This window comes from Lissotriton helveticus, chromosome 3_1 (genome assembly GCF_964261635.1).
Source record: "Lissotriton helveticus chromosome 3_1, aLisHel1.1, whole genome shotgun sequence".
Lineage (NCBI taxonomy): Eukaryota > Metazoa > Chordata > Amphibia > Caudata > Salamandridae > Lissotriton > Lissotriton helveticus.
Genome location: NC_136061.1, coordinates 2,012,828,097 through 2,012,852,489, shown reverse-complemented (window position 1 = coordinate 2,012,852,489; position 24,393 = coordinate 2,012,828,097).

Below are 24,393 nucleotides of genomic sequence, written 5' to 3'. Positions count from 1 at the left end.
ACTTGCCACTTTAGCAACAGTGTAAGTAGGCTGCCATTTTCTCAGGACCCGCACTTGTCTGTAGTAATGGGTAGCAGACTCAGTTCACATCCTGCCGGCCGTCAATCTTCCCTTTGAGACATATGTGCACTGTAACGGTAACGTTTCGTACTCAATGGTGGCTGTATTGCAGGATTTTTAAACGGATTGTGGCCCGACCGGCCGAGCAGCACTAATGTGCACCCATCTTGCCTCCGGCTCTCTAGCACCATCTCATCATTTAGCTTTCTTTATTATGCCTACACTGATGTTTCCCAAATACTTGCTCTTATCTTACACTAACTGTCCTTCTCCAAATACATAGCACCATCAGTCTTGCAGTCATCCGTCAGTGGATGGCACATCGCTTATGCTAAACTCATTTCAAACAAAAATTATCTACTTCTGCACCTTTCTTTTCCTCCTACTCTAACTCCTTCCTAGCTAACATCCTGACATATATACCTGCAGCCAGAAAACTCAGTGTACACTTCAACACTTGAACATGACAACATTTATAATATGGCCACTGAAGTCAGATTTCAACTATTGCACAAGTGGAAAATCAGTCCACATATTTAATTATGCAAATTCAAAGCACCGATTAACCATGATCTCTTGACTTGGTAAGAGTATTCTGCATCATTCAGAAACTCTGTCCATCACCACCCCCCTTTTCCAAAATCGGTTTATCCACACTATGTGTGGGAGGGTATGCTCAGACGTGAGTCCCTTGCTCATTGCACCATCAGGATTCAAGCAAGCCGGGCCGAAGAAGGCTGTGATGCCAGAAACCGGTCCCCGGAAGCTTGTTTCCTTACCAGTATAAGAATTGGCTTGGTAGTTTGGTTTGCCCTGTTCCCATCATGCACTGGGACAGGAACAGACTAATTTGCATATAGCCAGGTTCTAAGCTGGGATGGTGCATTGAGCTAAAAAACGGTGATGGATTAAAACCATGATCTCTTGACTTGGTAAGAGTATTCTGCATCATTCAGAAACTCTGTCCATCACCACCCCCCTTTTCCAAAATCGGTTTATCCACACTATGTGTGGGAGGGTATGCTCAGACGTGAGTCCCTTGCTCATTGCACCATCAGGATTCAAGCAAGCCGGGCCGAAGAAGGCTGTGATGCCAGAAACCGGTCCCCGGAAGCTTGTTTCCTTACCAGTATAAGAATTGGCTTGGTAGTTTGGTTTGCCCTGTTCCCATCATGCACTGGGACAGGAACAGACTAATTTGCATATAGCCAGGTTCTAAGCTGGGATGGTGCATTGAGCTAAAAAACGGTGATGGATTAAAACCATGATCTCTTGACTTGGTAAGAGTATTCTGCATCATTCAGAAACTCTGTCCATCACCACCCCCCTTTTCCAAAATCGGTTTATCCACACTATGTGTGGGAGGGTATGCTCAGACGTGAGTCCCTTGCTCATTGCACCATCAGGATTCAAGCAAGCCGGGCCGAAGAAGGCTGTGATGCCAGAAACCGGTCCCCGGAAGCTTGTTTCCTTACCAGTATAAGAATTGGCTTGGTAGTTTGGTTTGCCCTGTTCCCATCATGCACTGGGACAGGAACAGACTAATTTGCATATAGCCAGGTTCTAAGCTGGGATGGTGCATTGAGCTAAAAAACGGTGATGGATTAAAACCATGATCTCTTGACTTGGTAAGAGTATTCTGCATCATTCAGAAACTCTGTCCATCACCACCCCCCTTTTCCAAAATCGGTTTATCCACACTATGTGTGGGAGGGTATGCTCAGACGTGAGTCCCTTGCTCATTGCACCATCAGGATTCAAGCAAGCCGGGCCGAAGAAGGCTGTGATGCCAGAAACCGGTCCCCGGAAGCTTGTTTCCTTACCAGTATAAGAATTGGCTTGGTAGTTTGGTTTGCCCTGTTCCCATCATGCACTGGGACAGGAACAGACTAATTTGCATATAGCCAGGTTCTAAGCTGGGATGGTGCATTGAGCTAAAAAACGGTGATGGATTAAAACCATGATCTCTTGACTTGGTAAGAGTATTCTGCATCATTCAGAAACTCTGTCCATCACCACCCCCCTTTTCCAAAATCGGTTTATCCACACTATGTGTGGGAGGGTATGCTCAGACGTGAGTCCCTTGCTCATTGCACCATCAGGATTCAAGCAAGCCGGGCCGAAGAAGGCTGTGATGCCAGAAACCGGTCCCCGGAAGCTTGTTTCCTTACCAGTATAAGAATTGGCTTGGTAGTTTGGTTTGCCCTGTTCCCATCATGCACTGGGACAGGAACAGACTAATTTGCATATAGCCAGGTTCTAAGCTGGGATGGTGCATTGAGCTAAAAAACGGTGATGGATTAAAACCATGATCTCTTGACTTGGTAAGAGTATTCTGCATCATTCAGAAACTCTGTCCATCACCACCCCCCTTTTCCAAAATCGGTTTATCCACACTATGTGTGGGAGGGTATGCTCAGACGTGAGTCCCTTGCTCATTGCACCATCAGGATTCAAGCAAGCCGGGCCGAAGAAGGCTGTGATGCCAGAAACCGGTCCCCGGAAGCTTGTTTCCTTACCAGTATAAGAATTGGCTTGGTAGTTTGGTTTGCCCTGTTCCCATCATGCACTGGGACAGGAACAGACTAATTTGCATATAGCCAGGTTCTAAGCTGGGATGGTGCATTGAGCTAAAAAACGGTGATGGATTAAAACCATGATCTCTTGACTTGGTAAGAGTATTCTGCATCATTCAGAAACTCTGTCCATCACCACCCCCCTTTTCCAAAATCGGTTTATCCACACTATGTGTGGGAGGGTATGCTCAGACGTGAGTCCCTTGCTCATTGCACCATCAGGATTCAAGCAAGCCGGGCCGAAGAAGGCTGTGATGCCAGAAACCGGTCCCCGGAAGCTTGTTTCCTTACAAGTATAAGAATTGGCTTGGTAGTTTGGTTTGCCCTGTTCCCATCATGCACTGGGACAGGAACAGACTAATTTGCATATAGCCAGGTTCTAAGCTGGGATGGTGCATTGAGCTAAAAAACGGTGATGGATTAAAACCATGATCTCTTGACTTGGTAAGAGTATTCTGCATCATTCAGAAACTCTGTCCATCACCACCCCCCTTTTCCAAAATCGGTTTATCCACACTATGTGTGGGAGGGTATGCTCAGACGTGAGTCCCTTGCTCATTGCACCATCAGGATTCAAGCAAGCCGGGCCGAAGAAGGCTGTGATGCCAGAAACCGGTCCCCGGAAGCTTGTTTCCTTACCAGTATAAGAATTGGCTTGGTAGTTTGGTTTGCCCTGTTCCCATCATGCACTGGGACAGGAACAGACTAATTTGCATATAGCCAGGTTCTAAGCTGGGATGGTGCATTGAGCTAAAAAACGGTGATGGATTAAAACCATGATCTCTTGACTTGGTAAGAGTATTCTGCATCATTCAGAAACTCTGTCCATCACCACCCCCCTTTTCCAAAATCGGTTTATCCACACTATGTGTGGGAGGGTATGCTCAGACGTGAGTCCCTTGCTCATTGCACCATCAGGATTCAAGCAAGCCGGGCCGAAGAAGGCTGTGATGCCAGAAACCGGTCCCCGGAAGCTTGTTTCCTTACCAGTATAAGAATTGGCTTGGTAGTTTGGTTTGCCCTGTTCCCATCATGCACTGGGACAGGAACAGACTAATTTGCATATAGCCAGGTTCTATGCTGGGATGGTGCATTGAGCTAAAAAAACGGTGATGGATTAAAACCATGATCTCTTGACTTGGTAAGAGTATTCTGCATCATTCAGAAACTCTGTCCATCACCACCCCCCTTTTCCAAAATCGGTTTATCCACACTATGTGTGGGAGGGCATGCTCAGACGTGAGTCCCTTGCTCATTGCACCATCAGGATTCAAGCAAGCCGGGCCGAAGAAGGCTGTGATGCCAGAAACCGGTCCCCGGAAGCTTGTTTCCTTACCAGTATAAGAATTGGCTTGGTAGTTTGGTTTGCCCTGTTCCCATCATGCACTGGGACAGGAACAGACTAATTTGCATATAGCCAGGTTCTAAGCTGGGATGGTGCATTGAGCTAAAAAACGGTGATGGATTAAAACCATGATCTCTTGACTTGGTAAGAGTATTGTGCATCATTCAGAAACTCTGTCCATCACCACCCCCCTTTTCCAAAATCGGTTTATCCACACTATGTGTGGGAGGGTATGCTCAGACGTGAGTCCCTTGCTCATTGCACCATCAGGATTCAAGCAAGCCGGGCCGAAGAAGGCTGTGATGCCAGAAACCGGTCCCCGGAAGCTTGTTTCCTTACCAGTATAAGAATTGGCTTGGTAGTTTGGTTTGCCCTGTTCCCATCATGCACTGGGACAGGAACAGACTAATTTGCATATAGCCAGGTTCTAAGCTGGGATGGTGCATTGAGCTAAAAAACGGTGATGGATTAAAACCATGATCTCTTGACTTGGTAAGAGTATTCTGCATCATTCAGAAACTCTGTCCATCACCACCCCCTTTTCCAAAATCGGTTTATCCACACTATGTGTGGGAGGGTATGCTCAGACGTGAGTCCCTTGCTCATTGCACCATCAGGATTCAAGCAAGCCGGGCCGAAGAAGGCTGTGATGCCAGAAACCGGTCCCCGGAAGCTTGTTTCCTTACCAGTATAAGAATTGGCTTGGTAGTTTGGTTTGCCCTGTTCCCATCATGCACTGGGACAGGAACAGACTAATTTGCATATAGCCAGGTTCTAAGCTGGGATGGTGCATTGAGCTAAAAAACGGTGATGGATTAAAACCATGATCTCTAGACTTGGTAAGAGTATTCTGCATCATTCAGAAACTCTGTCCATCACCACCCCCCTTTTCCAAAATCGGTTTATCCACACTATGTGTGGGAGGGCATGCTCAGACGTGAGTCCCTTGCTCATTGCACCATCAGGATTCAAGCAAGCCGGGCCGAAGAAGGCTGTGATGCCAGAAACCGGTCCCCGGAAGCTTGTTTCCTTACCAGTATAAGAATTGGCTTGGTAGTTTGGTTTGCCCTGTTCCCATCATGCACTGGGACAGGAACAGACTAATTTGCATATAGCCAGGTTCTAAGCTGGGATGGTGCATTGAGCTAAAAAACGGTGATGGATTAAAACCATGATCTCTTGACTTGGTAAGAGTATTCTGCATCATTCAGAAACTCTGTCCATCACCACCCCCCTTTTCCAAAATCGGTTTATCCACACTATGTGTGGGAGGGCATGCTCAGACGTGAGTCCCTTGCTCATTGCACCATCAGGATTCAAGCAAGCCGGGCCGAAGAAGGCTGTGATGCCAGAAACCGGTCCCCGGAAGCTTGTTTCCTTACCAGTATAAGAATTGGCTTGGTAGTTTGGTTTGCCCTGTTCCCATCATGCACTGGGACAGGAACAGACTAATTTGCATATAGCCAGGTTCTAAGCTGGGATGGTGCATTGAGCTAAAAAACGGTGATGGATTAAAACCATGATCTCTTGACTTGGTAAGAGTATTCTGCATCATTCAGAAACTCTGTCCATCACCACCCCCCTTTTCCAAAATCGGTTTATCCACACTATGTGTGGGAGGGTATGCTCAGACGTGAGTCCCTTGCTCATTGCACCATCAGGATTCAAGCAAGCCGGGCCGAAGAAGGCTGTGATGCCAGAAACCGGTCCCCGGAAGCTTGTTTCCTTACCAGTATAAGAATTGGCTTGGTAGTTTGGTTTGCCCTGTTCCCATCATGCACTGGGACAGGAACAGACTAATTTGCATATAGCCAGGTTCTAAGCTGGGATGGTGCATTGAGCTAAAAAACGGTGATGGATTAAAACCATGATCTCTTGACTTGGTAAGAGTATTCTGCATCATTCAGAAACTCTGTCCATCACCACCCCCCTTTTCCAAAATCGGTTTATCCACACTATGTGTGGGAGGGCATGCTCAGACGTGAGTCCCTTGCTCATTGCACCATCAGGATTCAAGCAAGCCGGGCCGAAGAAGGCTGTGATGCCAGAAACCGGTCCCCGGAAGCTTGTTTCCTTACCAGTATAAGAATTGGCTTGGTAGTTTGGTTTGCCCTGTTCCCATCATGCACTGGGACAGGAACAGACTAATTTGCATATAGCCAGGTTCTAAGCTGGGATGGTGCATTGAGCTAAAAAACGGTGATGGATTAAAACCATGATCTCTTGACTTGGTAAGAGTATTCTGCATCATTCAGAAACTCTGTCCATCACCACCCCCCTTTTCCAAAATCGGTTTATCCACACTATGTGTGGGAGGGTATGCTCAGACGTGAGTCCCTTGCTCATTGCACCATCAGGATTCAAGCAAGCCGGGCCGAAGAAGGCTGTGATGCCAGAAACCGGTCCCCGGAAGCTTGTTTCCTTACCAGTATAAGAATTGGCTTGGTAGTTTGGTTTGCCCTGTTCCCATCATGCACTGGGACAGGAACAGACTAATTTGCATATAGCCAGGTTCTAAGCTGGGATGGTGCATTGAGCTAAAAAACGGTGATGGATTAAAACCATGATCTCTTGACTTGGTAAGAGTATTCTGCATCATTCAGAAACTCTGTCCATCACCACCCCCCTTTTCCAAAATCGGTTTATCCACACTATGTGTGGGAGGGTATGCTCAGACGTGAGTCCCTTGCTCATTGCACCATCAGGATTCAAGCAAGCCGGGCCGAAGAAGGCTGTGATGCCAGAAACCGGTCCCCGGAAGCTTGTTTCCTTACCAGTATAAGAATTGGCTTGGTAGTTTGGTTTGCCCTGTTCCCATCATGCACTGGGACAGGAACAGACTAATTTGCATATAGCCAGGTTCTAAGCTGGGATGGTGCATTGAGCTAAAAAACGGTGATGGATTAAAACCATGATCTCTTGACTTGGTAAGAGTATTCTGCATCATTCAGAAACTCTGTCCATCACCACCCCCCTTTTCCAAAATCGGTTTATCCACACTATGTGTGGGAGGGTATGCTCAGACGTGAGTCCCTTGCTCATTGCACCATCAGGATTCAAGCAAGCCGGGCCGAAGAAGGCTGTGATGCCAGAAACCGGTCCCCGGAAGCTTGTTTCCTTACCAGTATAAGAATTGGCTTGGTAGTTTGGTTTGCCCTGTTCCCATCATGCACTGGGACAGGAACAGACTAATTTGCATATAGCCAGGTTCTAAGCTGGGATGGTGCATTGAGCTAAAAAACGGTGATGGATTAAAACCATGATCTCTTGACTTGGTAAGAGTATTCTGCATCATTCAGAAACTCTGTCCATCACCACCCCCCTTTTCCAAAATCGGTTTATCCACACTATGTGTGGGAGGGTATGCTCAGACGTGAGTCCCTTGCTCATTGCACCATCAGGATTCAAGCAAGCCGGGCCGAAGAAGGCTGTGATGCCAGAAACCGGTCCCCGGAAGCTTGTTTCCTTACCAGTATAAGAATTGGCTTGGTAGTTTGGTTTGCCCTGTTCCCATCATGCACTGGGACAGGAACAGACTAATTTGCATATAGCCAGGTTCTAAGCTGGGATGGTGCATTGAGCTAAAAAACGGTGATGGATTAAAACCATGATCTCTTGACTTGGTAAGAGTATTCTGCATCATTCAGAAACTCTGTCCATCACCACCCCCCTTTTCCAAAATCGGTTTATCCACACTATGTGTGGGAGGGTATGCTCAGACGTGAGTCCCTTGCTCATTGCACCATCAGGATTCAAGCAAGCCGGGCCGAAGAAGGCTGTGATGCCAGAAACCGGTCCCCGGAAGCTTGTTTCCTTACCAGTATAAGAATTGGCTTGGTAGTTTGGTTTGCCCTGTTCCCATCATGCACTGGGACAGGAACAGACTAATTTGCATATAGCCAGGTTCTAAGCTGGGATGGTGCATTGAGCTAAAAAACGGTGATGGATTAAAACCATGATCTCTTGACTTGGTAAGAGTATTCTGCATCATTCAGAAACTCTGTCCATCACCACCCCCCTTTTCCAAAATCGGTTTATCCACACTATGTGTGGGAGGGTATGCTCAGACGTGAGTCCCTTGCTCATTGCACCATCAGGATTCAAGCAAGCCGGGCCGAAGAAGGCTGTGATGCCAGAAACCGGTCCCCGGAAGCTTGTTTCCTTACCAGTATAAGAATTGGCTTGGTAGTTTGGTTTGCCCTGTTCCCATCATGCACTGGGACAGGAACAGACTAATTTGCATATAGCCAGGTTCTAAGCTGGGATGGTGCATTGAGCTAAAAAACGGTGATGGATTAAAACCATGATCTCTTGACTTGGTAAGAGTATTCTGCATCATTCAGAAACTCTGTCCATCACCACCCCCCTTTTCCAAAATCGGTTTATCCACACTATGTGTGGGAGGGTATGCTCAGACGTGAGTCCCTTGCTCATTGCACCATCAGGATTCAAGCAAGCCGGGCCGAAGAAGGCTGTGATGCCAGAAACCGGTCCCCGGAAGCTTGTTTCCTTACCAGTATAAGAATTGGCTTGGTAGTTTGGTTTGCCCTGTTCCCATCATGCACTGGGACAGGAACAGACTAATTTGCATATAGCCAGGTTCTAAGCTGGGATGGTGCATTGAGCTAAAAAACGGTGATGGATTAAAACCATGATCTCTTGACTTGGTAAGAGTATTCTGCATCATTCAGAAACTCTGTCCATCACCACCCCCCTTTTCCAAAATCGGTTTATCCACACTATGTGTGGGAGGGTATGCTCAGACGTGAGTCCCTTGCTCATTGCACCATCAGGATTCAAGCAAGCCGGGCCGAAGAAGGCTGTGATGCCAGAAACCGGTCCCCGGAAGCTTGTTTCCTTACCAGTATAAGAATTGGCTTGGTAGTTTGGTTTGCCCTGTTCCCATCATGCACTGGGACAGGAACAGACTAATTTGCATATAGCCAGGTTCTAAGCTGGGATGGTGCATTGAGCTAAAAAACGGTGATGGATTAAAACCATGATCTCTTGACTTGGTAAGAGTATTCTGCATCATTCAGAAACTCTGTCCATCACCACCCCCCTTTTCCAAAATCGGTTTATCCACACTATGTGTGGGAGGGTATGCTCAGACGTGAGTCCCTTGCTCATTGCACCATCAGGATTCAAGCAAGCCGGGCCGAAGAAGGCTGTGATGCCAGAAACCGGTCCCCGGAAGCTTGTTTCCTTACCAGTATAAGAATTGGCTTGGTAGTTTGGTTTGCCCTGTTCCCATCATGCACTGGGACAGGAACAGACTAATTTGCATATAGCCAGGTTCTAAGCTGGGATGGTGCATTGAGCTAAAAAACGGTGATGGATTAAAACCATGATCTCTTGACTTGGTAAGAGTATTCTGCATCATTCAGAAACTCTGTCCATCACCACCCCCCTTTTCCAAAATCGGTTTATCCACACTATGTGTGGGAGGGTATGCTCAGACGTGAGTCCCTTGCTCATTGCACCATCAGGATTCAAGCAAGCCGGGCCGAAGAAGGCTGTGATGCCAGAAACCGGTCCCCGGAAGCTTGTTTCCTTACCAGTATAAGAATTGGCTTGGTAGTTTGGTTTGCCCTGTTCCCATCATGCACTGGGACAGGAACAGACTAATTTGCATATAGCCAGGTTCTAAGCTGGGATGGTGCATTGAGCTAAAAAACGGTGATGGATTAAAACCATGATCTCTTGACTTGGTAAGAGTATTCTGCATCATTCAGAAACTCTGTCCATCACCACCCCCCTTTTCCAAAATCGGTTTATCCACACTATGTGTGGGAGGGTATGCTCAGACGTGAGTCCCTTGCTCATTGCACCATCAGGATTCAAGCAAGCCGGGCCGAAGAAGGCTGTGATGCCAGAAACCGGTCCCCGGAAGCTTGTTTCCTTACCAGTATAAGAATTGGCTTGGTAGTTTGGTTTGCCCTGTTCCCATCATGCACTGGGACAGGAACAGACTAATTTGCATATAGCCAGGTTCTAAGCTGGGATGGTGCATTGAGCTAAAAAACGGTGATGGATTAAAACCATGATCTCTTGACTTGGTAAGAGTATTCTGCATCATTCAGAAACTCTGTCCATCACCACCCCCCTTTTCCAAAATCGGTTTATCCACACTATGTGTGGGAGGGTATGCTCAGACGTGAGTCCCTTGCTCATTGCACCATCAGGATTCAAGCAAGCCGGGCCGAAGAAGGCTGTGATGCCAGAAACCGGTCCCCGGAAGCTTGTTTCCTTACCAGTATAAGAATTGGCTTGGTAGTTTGGTTTGCCCTGTTCCCATCATGCACTGGGACAGGAACAGACTAATTTGCATATAGCCAGGTTCTAAGCTGGGATGGTGCATTGAGCTAAAAAACGGTGATGGATTAAAACCATGATCTCTTGACTTGGTAAGAGTATTCTGCATCATTCAGAAACTCTGTCCATCACCACCCCCCTTTTCCAACTCCGGCTCTCTAGCACCATCTCATCATTTAGCTTTCTTTATTATGCCTACACTGATGTTTCCCAAATACTTGCTCTTATCTTACACTAACTGTCCTTCTCCAAATACATAGCACCATCAGTCTTGCAGTCATCCGTCAGTGGATGGCACATCGCTTATGCTAAACTCATTTCAAACAAAAATTATCTACTTCTGCACCTTTCTTTTCCTCCTACTCTAACTCCTTCCTAGCTAACATCCTGACATATATACCTGCAGCCAGAAAACTCAGTGTACACTTCAACACTTGAACATGACAACATTTATAATATGGCCACTGAAGTCAGATTTCAACTATTGCACAAGTGGAAAATCAGTCCACATATTTAATTATGCAAATTCAAAGCACCGATTAACTCAGAAGACTTGAGACTATTCCAAAAACGTTTTAATGGGTGTCTCTGTGTACTGTTTTTCCCATTAGTCAAGTGTTGAATCCTTGCCATAAGAGCTCTTTACATTCTTACCAAACACATTCCCTCTCCAACTGCTATCACCAAGCTGTCTGCCTGCTAACTATAGAGCATTCTATCATTTACTCATCTGCTATTCAAAGCCATATATGCTTACCCCCTGACCTACCTGCTCTAAACCCAGTGCAGATGTGATCCAACATGTAGCCTATGCTCAGGCAATTTTAAACTTGTGGTCACACCCAAACCTCCTGTGCTTTTTTCAGAGCCTTCTACTTACTGAAATTCCTGCTCTGGCATACTCCTCCAGCTGAAATGCACTCTATCTGCTAACCTTGATCAAGCTGACTCGTAAAGATCACCGCATGTTAAAGGACTGGAATATCAACTAAGTAAAAATCCATCTATCTATCTATCTGTCTGTCTGTCTGTCTGTCTGTCTGTCTGTCTGTCTGTCTGTCTGTCTGTCTGTCTGTCTGTCTGTCTGTCTGTCTGTCTGTCTGTCTGTCTCTCTCTCTGTTTGTCTATCTATCTGTGAGAAACTAGGTGTCTGTTGCAGTACCCTTCCTCCACTTTTTGCCTGGATTTTGATGCAACGTGGACTGAGGTATACTGGGTCCCTGCCAACAAGGCTCCCAGTACCAGTGTACTTTCCCTACAAATGTACCACAATTGGCACCACTTCAATCCCTTTGTCATTGGTACCCCTAGAACCTAGGGCCTGGGTACTGAAGAGGGTTGTCTGGGGCTGCAGCACCCATTGTGCCACCCCAGGGATCCCTCACCAAGACTATGCATGTCATTACAGGCTGCGTGTCATGGTGCAGAGAAATCCGAAGAGTCTACATGGCAAACAGCCCTCTGTGCCCCAAGCCACCCATACACTGCATAAGAAATGGTAAGTTGCCCCCACTGCAGGCCTTTAGCCCTGAGGCAGAATGCAGTATATCCTATGTGAGAGCATATCAGCTTGAGCAGATATGACCTGACAATGTCCAATCTATTCTTGGATGTTGTAAGAGTACAGGGAAGCCATAAAGAGTACATGGGCTGGATACTTGTCAACACATGTTTTCTAGCTCCATGATGGCTTTACTGACTTCTAAAATGTTTAGTGCCAAACATCTTGTCCTAATATATCCTCCCTGATGCCAGTGTTGAATGTATTAATACATTCACACAGGAAACCCTTTTAAAGTGTCCCCTGAAGACCTACCATGCACTAGTGTGGTCCGTGACTTGTTTTCACCAGTCTGCCACCACTAGACATGTTTCTGACCTCATGGGATGAGAGTCTGCGCACTCAGAGGACATAGACAAAGCCTGCCCAGGGGAAGGTGCTTCACACCTCCTCCAGGATAGGATAGCCGTCCTGAGCTGAAGCTTCAAAGGCAATGCTGCCTTTGAAATCCAACCCAGGAGCCTCCTGATAGTGGGCGAAGCCAAGTCCCCTTTCCTGCTGCCCTTTTGGTTGAAGGAAATATGGGAAAATTAGTTAGATGAGGAGGAGGGTTCCCACTTAGACTGCACCACCCCTAAGGCAGGGCAGGCAATGTGAGCCCCTCTCCTGAAGTTCCACCATCTTGGGATAGAGGAAAAACAAGCTATCAGGGCTAGTGTAGTGCCCCTTCCCACAGGAAGTGGTCACTAGAGGGTGTAGCCCATTGATTACACCCCTAAATTCAATATTTAGGTGGCACCCTGACACCTGAGGATCAGATTCCATGGACAAGAGAAGATCGAGATAAGGAAGACTGAGGTTCTTCAGTTTTCGACTTCATCCCGTATTTGGTCGCCATTTTGTGTCTTTTCGCCATTTTGTATTGCCTTCACTCAGGCAGCATGGCGAACGGAGTGTTTTTGCCTTTTTCCAGCTGCTACGTGTCCCTTCTGTTAAAAAGTAAACCCTTGCCCTTGTTTACGAAACCGATGTCAGGGTCTGGCCGAGTATACTAATCCATGTCTGGGCTGATTGATCCCTGTGTCGGCTGACTATTTGGCTCTCTCTATTCTTTCCTCATTTTATCTTATCAGACTGGCCTTCGCTATTCTCTCCTTGTATTCTCTTGTTACACAACTATCCTTTGAGGCACATAAATGCGTTCTGCCACCTGCAAATTAGATTATGGCACCAGCATTGATTAACTTGTGGGGAGGGGTGACACACACAGGGTCTGAAAGAAGGGCGTATTTGGGACATTTGATAACTTGTTTTTCAACTTTTCCTATTGGTCAGCCTTGTATGTATTAGGAGTGTACGTTGTAAATATGTGTGCTATAAAAGATTGTGCGCCATGTAGTAAAGTGGCAGTCTCCTAAGAACCTACTCTGTACTTCTGGGACAACTGTGCTTAGCTGCAGCTAATAAACCTGGTTTTCTACGCCTAACAGAGTGTCTCGTGTCTCTGTCCGACAAGGCAGGTGAACTCGGAGATTTAGGCGTGCCCTGTGCCGCCAGGCCCATAAGGCCCGGTTCTTCAACTGGCGCCCAACGCGGGGCCGGTTTCAGTGGTAGCAGTTCAGCCCGAGGGTCGTGAGAAACCTCGCAAGAAAATCCCGGAGGATTCGGGAACCACGTCAAGCGACCCCTGTATGTCAAAGTGGACCGAAGGTCTTTTGCAGCGCGGCTACTCCTTTCGGACGGCTGCTGACGACTGCTGCCCTGAGTGCCGCACTGCCTTGGCCCCTTTGGTGACGATTGGTATTGGGAGACGTTAGACGTACCTCTGTTGGCGTGAGAGAACACTTAGTTAAGTATTCGTGGGTAGCGCCCACTTCTTTGTTTTATTTTTGTTTTTGTTATTCGACAATTGCAATAGTCGAAGCCAAGGGGCGAGTACGTTTGTGCTGTGTTATTTGCTTTAACCCCTTGAAGTTTGTAAGTAGACCAGTGAATTAAAGATGCCTGGTCTTAGTAAATTTAGGAAGTTTTGTTGTCTTGATTGTACTAGGGATTCCCGGTTGGAGGATTCTTGTCCGATTCCTCCGGTTGGAACTCCCACTTATGAGCCCTATTCGAAACATGGTGTTGGCCTTATTACTTATAACGAAGCATGGATCCGATACACAAAGAAGGATGGTGTTTTGCAGTGGCCACAAAACGGTAGCTTTGAGCCTGCCATATTAGATAATTTAGAAGCAATTTTGTTCAAAAGAAAAGCCCGACCGGCAATGTTTGACTCTTTCCGCCTTTGGCGTAAAGAAGCCAAACAGAGAGAAATTAAGCAGGCAGAGAAAGATAAGAAAGAGAAAGGTATGACAATTATACAGGCTGCCCAGCAGTTTAAAGATAATGAGATTGATCAGGCGACTGAAGTCTCAGAAAGACAGCATCGTATGGGAATAGATAAAGAGTAAGGATCTTGACGAAGATCCCTTAATGTCCCATTTGTTGAGATTGCCTCCGCCCTATGTACAAGGTGCTAATGCAGCTCCTTTGTAACCACTTGTCCAGCCACCTGTTGTTCCACCATTTGTCCAGCTCTTCCACAATTGCCTCTTCCAGTATTACCACCCCCACCTCCTTTGCCACCGACTCCTGTCTCTCGGACTCCTGTATCTCAGTCTCCTTTACCACCGGTTCCTCTTATAACTCTCACACCTCCTAATGCCTTGTCTCCCGTTCCATTGTCCGATTCTCCCACACCTCGTAAACGATTGGTTGACACTGTTTCTGGCCTTTTCTCCCCCCTCTTTGGGTCTTTTAACTTGACTCCTGCTCTTTCTCGAAGGCAATCCCGTAGTAAATTCCCAGCTCCCGACGAGCGAATTGTGTTGAACAATCTTGCTCACAAATGGATCATGAGTGGTCCACAGTATAGTGCACCTGATATTATGAGCACCTTTCACCAGTGGGATGCGCCTAGACAGAGATACGTTTTTAATGTTATGTTCACACTCTTGTCAAAGGATGGGAGGATATGGATTTGGGTTAAGCTCCCCAGTGTCTGTTAGACGTACAGGCTAAATTTGATAAAGGACTTATTGTGGGTTCGGAGGTCGAGGACGCTGTAAAGACACTTGTCACTTTTAGGTCTTTGTTTTCTTCTCAGGCTTTTCTTGAACCTGGCCCTGCAGTTAGTCAGAAAGTGAAACATTATCCTATGAGAGAAGTCCCTCCAATATGGAGAGATGCAGTTCCACAGGCAGGCGCTGTTCCGGGTGTCCCTGCTAATTTCCAGCGTATATGGGTACATGTCCCCTGGAAACGATCTGAAGTCTTGGCTCTTAAACAGTCTTTGCCAGACCCTCGTAAAAATCCTGCTGGGTATTATAAAGAGCTGTCCCAGACTGTTGGTGCGTGTATCATAAATTTATCCGATATTGATATGCTGATGGGAAATGTAGTCCCACGGGCGTTATGGGCTCGGATTCGTAGGGAGGACCACGACCAAGCTTTAGGCGGTAATTGGGCTGCTATAACTGCCGCAGATGCAGCACAAGTAGGTGGTGCTAAACCCAATGTTTTGATTACAGACTTGCCCGGTAGGATCATCACTTTAATGAAAACTATGATGCCTGCCCTACGTGTTAACTGGGATAAGTTAGCTGCATGTAAACAGAAGAAAGATGAGAGTGTTTCCGACTTCTTTACCTGTTTTGAGGAGACATTTATCGACCACAGTGGTCAAAATATGAGTACTGAGGGTGGACAGAGATTATTTGTGGATACATTTGTATTTAATTTACTTCCAGAATTATCACATAAATTGAAAGACTCCGAAAGTTCGTGGGCTGTTTCTTCGTCTGCCCAGATATTAGCGACTGCTCAGTATTATGAGAATAGGGATAAGGAGGAAAAGGATAAACTAGAGAAAAAGACTAAGGAATTAAAAACAAAGGTTCAATTGCAACAGGCATATCCCCCTCGTTCTACTCAGCGCCAATTACAACAACCTCCCCAGTTTCATAGGTTGTTACAGAAACCTGCTCTTTTGTTCCGCGACCTTTGCTAGGTCCTAATCAATGTGCCTATTGTAAAGAAGAAGGTCATTTTAAGAATAGCTGTCCGGTTTTATTGCAGCGTAATGGTGGATTTCCAAGGTCGAGAGGCCGCGGTGGTTTTCAGTCAGCACCCAGGGGTAGAGGGCGTGGTGCGTTGTCTCAGACACAACGTTCCTTTCTACCTCAGAATTCTATGAATTATTTTGATCAACAGACTACTCGGTCTGCGCAATATTACAATGACGATTATTGTGTTGAGAATGAGAGTTAGGATTTTCCCACTAGCTCGGACAGCCATGGACAAAGCAAGGGAGTCGTATCAGTTCCAGTGGATCAAGATGGGCCTTATGTTGAAGTTGTTGCATTGGGTGTTTCAGAGCCATTTCTTTTGGATACTGGTGCAATGAGGAGTTCTATCATTCACTCGAAACTCCTTGCGGCACCTTTGTCTGGCTTAACGAATGTTTCTGTAGGATTTTCTGGCGCCCCAGTTCGCAACCCGGTTTCTTGCCCTTTGCCTATTTCGAATGGTCCTTATGATTTAGAGGCCCAGCTCATTTTGACGACTGGTTGCGGTGAGAATTTGTTGGGTTTGGACTTATTGAAACGTCTTCATGCAACATTGTATTGATCCCCTTCTGGGGTACATCTTACTTTGGGTGAGAAGTTGGTTTCTCCTATGTATTTGTCCAAAGACCAATTCCCACCTGAATTGCATTCCCTTCCTGCTACGCTTTGGGCTACAGGTCCGAATGATGTTAGTCTGCTCCAAATTCCACCTTACGTGGTTACTGTCAAGCCTAATGTTAAATTACCACGCATTCCTCAGTATCAAATTTCTAGCGATGGCGAAGAAACTTTGTTGGCTATCATTTCAGATTTAGTTCAGAAGGGTGTGGTTGAGGAAACAAGAGGAAATGTTTGCAACAGTCCTGTTTTACCTGTTCTTAAATGCACTGATTCTTCTCAGCCTCCTGTATATCGTTTTGTGATCGATCTTCGGGAGGTTAACAAGATTGGTATACCCCAGTTTCCGGTCGTCCCAGATATTACTGCGTTACTTACGATGATACCTGCATCGGCTGCTTGGTTTTTGGTCGTCGATCTCAAGAATGCTTTCTTCAGCATTCCTTTTGCTGAGGAGAGTAGGGATATTTTTGGCTTCTCTCTCGGAGGCCGAAGTTTCCGATTCAAACGTGCACCCCAAGGCTATTGTGAGAGTCCCTCCATTTATAGTCAGGCTTTGAAATCTCAGCTTGATGCTTTCAGTTTGCCTCCAGGTGCCACTCTTATTCAGTATGTGGATGATTTGTTAGTTGCTGCTGATTCAGAGGATTTTTGTAAAAATTTGACTGTTGCACTGTTGCGTTATTTGTCTGATTTACATCACAAAGTGTCACCCTCTAAGTTACAATATTGTCGCCAAGAGGTTACCTACTTAGGTCATCTCTTGTCGAAGGAGGGAAGGCGATTGACCCCAGAACGTAATCAAGCAATCGCACAAATGTCTGTAACATCCACGCAAAGGGAGGTACGTGCATTTCTGGGCATTACCTCTTATTGTAGACAGTGGATTCCAAATTTTTCTTTGTTGGCTAAACCTCTGCTGGCACTTACTCTGAAAGACACACCCCAACCTCTTCCTTGGACTGATGAATGTCAGAAGAGTTTTTCTGACTTACGTACTGCTTTGTGTTCTGCCCCTGTGTTAGGTACTCCGGGTTACAGTAAACCTTTTGCACTCTATGTTCATGAAAGAGAAGGTTGTGCATTGTCAGTTTTAACACAACAATTTGGAGACAAACAGCGGCCATGTGCCTATTTTTTGGCTACATTGGATCCACTAGCCAAAGCATTGCCTAGTTGTCTCAAAGCTACAGCAGCAGTGGCTATTTCCATTCGTAAATCTGCTGGATTGGTGCTGGATAACACTCTTGTTGTTATGGTACCACATGCAGTGGATACTCTTTTGAACAGAACGAAAACACAACATCTTACGAGTGCCCGCTTGTCTGGGTACGAACTAACGCTCTTGGCTAGTCATATACACATCAAGCGATGTAATACTTTGAATCCAGCAGCATTGTTACCTATTCCGGAAGAGAAAGACACCCAAGAACAACATGATTGTTTTCTCCGTACAGAGGAGGAAACGAAAGGCAGAATAGACTTAAAGGACACACCACTCGTGGACCCGGATGGGATCCTATGGGTGGATGGGTCTTGTGCCAAACTTCCTAATGGCGAGACGACTGCAGCTTATGCTTTTACCACCTTGCATACAGTAGTGGAGACAGCACGGATTAGATAGAATTCATCCCAAGCAGCTGAGCTGATTGCCCTGACGAGAGCGTGTGGGTTGGCTAAAGGAAAAAGAGTGAATGTTTACACCGATAGCCAGTACGCCTTTGGCGAGGCTCATAGCTTCGGCCGTTTGTGGAAGGAAAGAGGATTCTTTACTTCCCATGGGCCTAAGATACAGCATGGTCAGTTGGTAACTGACCTTCTCGAATCACTTGCTTTGCCTACCCAGATAGCAATTGTGAAGTGTAGTGCACATAAAAGGATCACTGATGATGTGGGTCGCGGGAATGCTTTTGCAGACAAGGTAGCGAAAGAAACAGCGAGAGATGCTACAAGTCGCATGTATGTTGCAGGCCCTGCAAGATGGGTCAGAGAAGGAGGAATGTGTGAGGACACAATAGAAAGTGTGAGGATGATTCAAGAAGAGGCTACAGAGAAGGATTTGAGTAAGTGGAGAGAAAGTACGGGAATGTTGGACGTGACAGGGTGTTGGACGGAATTGTCAGAACACCAGCGTTGGCTGTTACCAGACGCCTATGTATTGCATGTAGTTACTATGGCGCATGGTCCAGCTCACATCAGTGCGAAAGGGATATGCAAACTTCTGGCTCCATTATGGCAGAATGAAGGAATCCCTAAATGTGCAGAAAATATGGTGAAACACTGTATAGTTTGTTTGGTGCATAATCCAGGAAGGAGAACCCCAACTCCGGCAGGTCATTTTGCTCCCCCTACGTATCCTTTTGAGGTATTATAAATAGATTACATTCATATGGAGCGTTGCAATAACTTGAAGTATGTCCTGGTGGTGGTCTGTGCCTTTTCCAGATGGATAGAGGCCTACCCTCTAAAGGATAATACTGCTTTGTCCACTGCCAAAGCTCTTTTGAAGGAATTCTTCCCTAGGTTTGGTTTGCCGCGAATTGTCTGGAGTGACAATGGAAGCAAATTTGTAGGCCAAATTATGAAGAAAGTATGTGCAGGTCTTGGTATTAGGCAGAAATTCCATGCGGCAAACCACCCTCAGTCAGCAGGCTTGGTAGAGTGCTATAATGGCACTCTTAAACTTAAATTGGCAAAGATTCAGGCCAGCACGGGTCTTGCTTGGCACTCCTGTCAACAAGAACAGCTGTACACTCTCGCTTGGGACTCCCATACGAGGTTGTTTTTGGGCGCCGAGCAAATGCTTGGGGAGTCCCTAGACCTAAAAAGTACTCCGATATCCCATATCCTATGTTGATTGATTACTTACATGACCTCACCACTAAATTGCGTGTTCTTCATCAGCAGGTTCAAAACACTTTGCCGGAGGCCTCCACAGACCCAGGACACTCTATACAACCTGGAGCCTGGGTCTGTATGAAGAATTTTCAGCGGAAGAAGAATCTGGAACCTCGTTGGGGCCGCAGCGGCAAGTTCTCCTGGTGACACGTACAGCAGTAAAGGTTGTCGGAAAAAAGAATTGGATCCATGGCGTGCACTGCAAAAGGGTACCTTTGCCTTTGCCATTTGACCAGTGGGTTCACAAGGGTATAGGTGATAGTGAGGGCGAAAGGGTCCCTCGGTTGGTACCTTTCAGTAGTGCACGTCTGGATCGCATGAGATCTGAAAAAGAAGATGACGACGTGTTGCAAGAAGCTGTACCATCACATCTGTGATTGAACACAACAAACTCAGAGACTTTGTTTCGAGAGCAATCGTTACCTTGCAGTGTCATAGGACGGCTAATAACCACAACTAAGTGAGTTAGGAAGATTACCGTGAGCAACGCCTTAGAGGATGGATATTGAATTGGAAAAGACTGATAAAAAGCAAGAATGAAAACAAATATAAGAAACTGTTTTTTAGTCCATGTGGCGTAACCTTGTGCATTTCAATATGTTCATGTATTTTAATGGCTTGTGTGTGTTGGGTTGTTTATACTATGCAGCAAGCACCTGTTCCTACTTCTGTTTCCTTGCCTTTTTCCACTACTTCCTCCCCGCATCAGTTTCATACATTGCCAGAGCATGAACAAATTAGGAGAACAGAATACTTTAACAATTCTTTTGTCCAGCTGTTGCATCAGCATCAACTGGCAGTCAACACTACTGACTGTTGGGTTTGTGGACTCATGCCCCATAACACAGAAAAAGGGATGCCATATTTAGTCCTTCCGTTTTCTTATGAAGGTTCCGCTTGGGCATATTTGGCCATGTTTTCCAATGCGCATCAGAATCAACTTCAACATCCTCTTACTGGTTCTTATAGTGGTGGAGCAGATTTTAGTCATAGTTGATGAGAAACGAGCGTATGATGGTTGGAACGTGACTCGTTACGTTACTAGCCTCACAGATAAGGCTAGACGAAGGGGATCCCCACCAATTTGGACCATACCTCATCGAGGCAATTTGTGCTTACAGATAAATGGTCAAAATACTAAAAACCAACAGGAAAAGAATGTTTGTTCCCGTACATACATCTGTTCATCCCAGATTTCTTCACCGCTAATACCATCTCAGGGCACATACTTTGTCTGCCACGACAGAGCCTACACGTGGCTTCCCACCAACTTTTCGGGAACATGTTATGTGGCTTTTCTCCTCCCTCTGACATACACTACTCCTTCAGGTCATCACAGAAATAGATATGGCAGAGGGGTTATCGATTCTAAGGACACAGCAGGACAAGAGGGAGGGGACTTTTTCAAAGGGTTCCTTCCCTTCTGGGGCCCAATGGCCAATAGCAGGAACATTAGACAGTTAGTTCATGTTGTTGAGGCTACCATAAATGTGACTTCTGGAGCCTTGAGTAATCTAACAGCCGAACTTCAGGTGGACCGCCTTATGACTTTACAGAAACGGATGGTTCTAGATATTGTTCTTGCAGATCGCGGAGGAGTCTGTAAATTGATCGGGTCTAGTTGCTGCATTTATATTCCTGATAATGCCCCTATAGTATACCAAGCCATCTCTAAACTGCACATAATTTCCAAGTCCATTCACCAGGATACAGGAGATTGGTCTGTGATGGGATGGTTTTGGGGACTACTGTGCACATGGGGATGGAAGGTATTAACCTTCCTTGGAATGGTTTTGGCCATCATTTTCTCTCGTTGTCTTTGTTTACAGTGTGGTCCTGCCATCTGTGGTCTTTGTGCCACCATGTGTGTCCCAAGGCCTGTGTCACAGAAAACAGAGCACATTAAAATGATGTTGCAGCAACAGCTCGATGACCTCATGGTTATTGACATCGACTCAGATTGACTTGAGTCCTTTGTGCTTTGCCTGAGTAATGGCAAAAGGAGGGTCTGAGGTTCTTCGGTTTTCGACTTCATCCCGTATTCGGTCGCCATTTTGTGTCTTTTCGCCATTTTGTATTGCCTTCACTCAGGCAGCACGGCGAATGGAGTGTGTTTGCCTTTTTCCAGCTGCTACGTGTCCCTTCTGTTAAAAAGTAACCCCTTGCCCTTGTTTACGAAACCGATGTCAGGGTCTGGCCGAGTCTACTAATCCATGTCTGGGCTGATTGATCCCTGTCTCGGCTGACTATTTGGCTCTCTCTATTCTTTCCTCATTTTTTCTTATCAGACTGGCCTTCGCTATTCTCTCCTTGTATTCTCTTGTTACACAACTATCCTTTGAGGCACACAAATGCGTCCTGCCACCTGCAAATTAGATTATGGCACCAGCATTGATTAACTTGTGGGGAGGGGAGACACACATACAAGGTCTGAAAGAAGGGCGTATTTGGGACATTTGATAACTTGTTTTTCAACTTTTCCTATTGGTCAGCCTTGTATGTATTAGGAGTGTACGTTGTAAATATGTGTGCTATAAAAGATTGTGCGCCACGTATTAAAGTGGCAGTCTCCTAAGAACCTACTCTGTACTTCTGGGACAACTGTGCTTAGCTACAGCTAATAAACCTGCTTTTCTACGCCTAACAGAGTGTCTCGTGTCTCTGTCCGACAAGGCAGGTGAACTCGGAGATTTAGGCGTGCCCTGCGCCGCCAGGCCCATAAGGCCCGGTTCTTCAAGACCCACTGCACAAGAACTCAAGCCCTGCTGCAGAAGGAAAAAGCCGCAAACCCTGCCTGTGGCTCAAGGGACTCAACAGTCACTGCTGCTGTGCCATCCTGAAACCTGAAAGGACTCCAAGAAACCTGGTGCACCTCCAGCCTTCACTTAATTTGTAAGAAGCTCCCTTATAGTGAAGAATTTACTCCCTTGTTCCCTACAGGCACCGATCTCATGAAAACCGTTTGTTGACTTGCTGCTCTCTAACAACCTTGACACAGCACCAAAGCAAGAAAATGTACAACTCCGGAGTGTCAGATCTGACTCCCCACCAAGTTTGGGGTCACAAAAACCTACCAGGCACCCAATGGAAAAAAGTAAGAAGAGTCCACACCGGACTTCTAAAGCACCAGAAGCAAGCACCGTCAAGTAGCATCGAAACACCCAAGACCCGAGATCGCCCCACCAAGTTGTCTGCTCCTGACCATGAGGACCTTAAGACACATGATCCCTGGCTTACCTGCTCAATGTGCAACCAGCCCCACTGGCTCCGGGAGCTGACCAACCAGCTGTAGTCCTATGGTCCCCAAGCCCTTACAACATCCTCCCTCCAATGAGATACACTGGAATTACCTGTAAGTCCTCCTGTGCAGTGTGTTTTCAAGTAGCCCCCGTCATCTTTGCGCACTAGCTTCCAAGACCCTCAGCACTTGCTCCCGGCCAATCCGGAACACTCTTGAACTTATCTTTCTGGAACTTTGGACCTGGTCCTGACATTGACCTAAAAGGAGAAGGTGACATTTGTGAAAGCATTTCCTAATTTTATATGCATTTTTCTACTTTTCCCCCCATTGTTATTAATGGTTCGTAATTGCAAACAAAAGTGATATATTTTCAGATCTTTGCACAATTGTGACTCCAAAAGTACTTACCTTAGAACTGTGTTCTTGGTCTTAAAAATTACATTAAAATCGGCTTTATATTTGCAAATTGATCTTGGATTTATTCTTGAGTGTGTGTCTCATTTATTGCCTCTGTGAGTGCAACAAATGCTTAGTACTACCCTCTGATAAGCCTAAGTGCTCGCCCACACTACCCCAAAAAGAGTTTTGGAATTATTTGCTTTTGCCTCAGCTTACCTATTGGGGAGTCACTGGCCTCTCTGCATAGTGTACTTCTTTTTAGTACACTATATAGATATCCAGCTATCCATCTATCTATTTATCTACCAACCTGTCCATATCCACTGTCTGTCTGTCTGCCTGGCTGCCTGGTTGCCTGTCTGTCTGTCTATCTATCTATCTGTCTATGGTTTTTCTTTGTACTCTCCTCTAAGTATCCATTAGATATCACTCCAATAGCCTCCACTAGGCCATCTCATCATATCTGCTAGTTGGCTATGTACAGTGTAGCTGTTGGTTTTTCCAAATGTTTGTATTGATCTTGCTGCAACAAATAAATAAAAAATAACCCCACAAGAGGTGAGTCCTCATGTACTTTAAAGGGAAATTGAACTGAAAGAAGTTGGGCAGATGCCAACACAGGCCAGGTAAGGCATGCCTTGTTATTGTGTAATGATAAGAGCTGACTCCCACTGTGAGACTGAAAAAACACAACACATTTTGAAACTGTTTACATCTGCCATTTCTTCATTGACCTTAAAGAATCACTAATCTCTTTTCTTTTTAACAAGGGTTTCAGGGGCCACTGATCCTGAGGGAGTATCGAACTGCAAACGTTTTTTGGTGTGGCAAGATGATGGCAGTATATTTGTAGTATTTAAGGTGCATAGTTGCACCCAAGGGAGCTTCTTACTTGCACCCATGTAAATACATTTTAGAGACTCTTATGCTTTAGGTTTTGTGAACACTACCAGGGCATAAATAAATACGGTTAACCATTGCTTATTGCAAAAAGTTATTTTTGTAAAAATCTAATTTACAAGGAAGAGAATGGATGCTACCCACAAAGGCGTACCCATACTTCACTTCTTCATCAACTTTTTTTTACATTTCCAGCGCAGTCTTCATAGACTACTCAAGCCTTCTATCTGGAACACTCCCCTGGAAGTGTAGTTGGGTTTCTACACATAGGTGGAGGCCTGTGTTTTGCATTCTGTGAAGAGATTTGATTTGACATCAATGCCCCAGAGACCAGCCGTCCAAAAACAGGCTGAAAAGGAAGAAGAAGATCCAGATAGATACTAGATAGTGAAAAGGCAGGTCTTAATAGCCTTTCTGGAAGGAAGCAG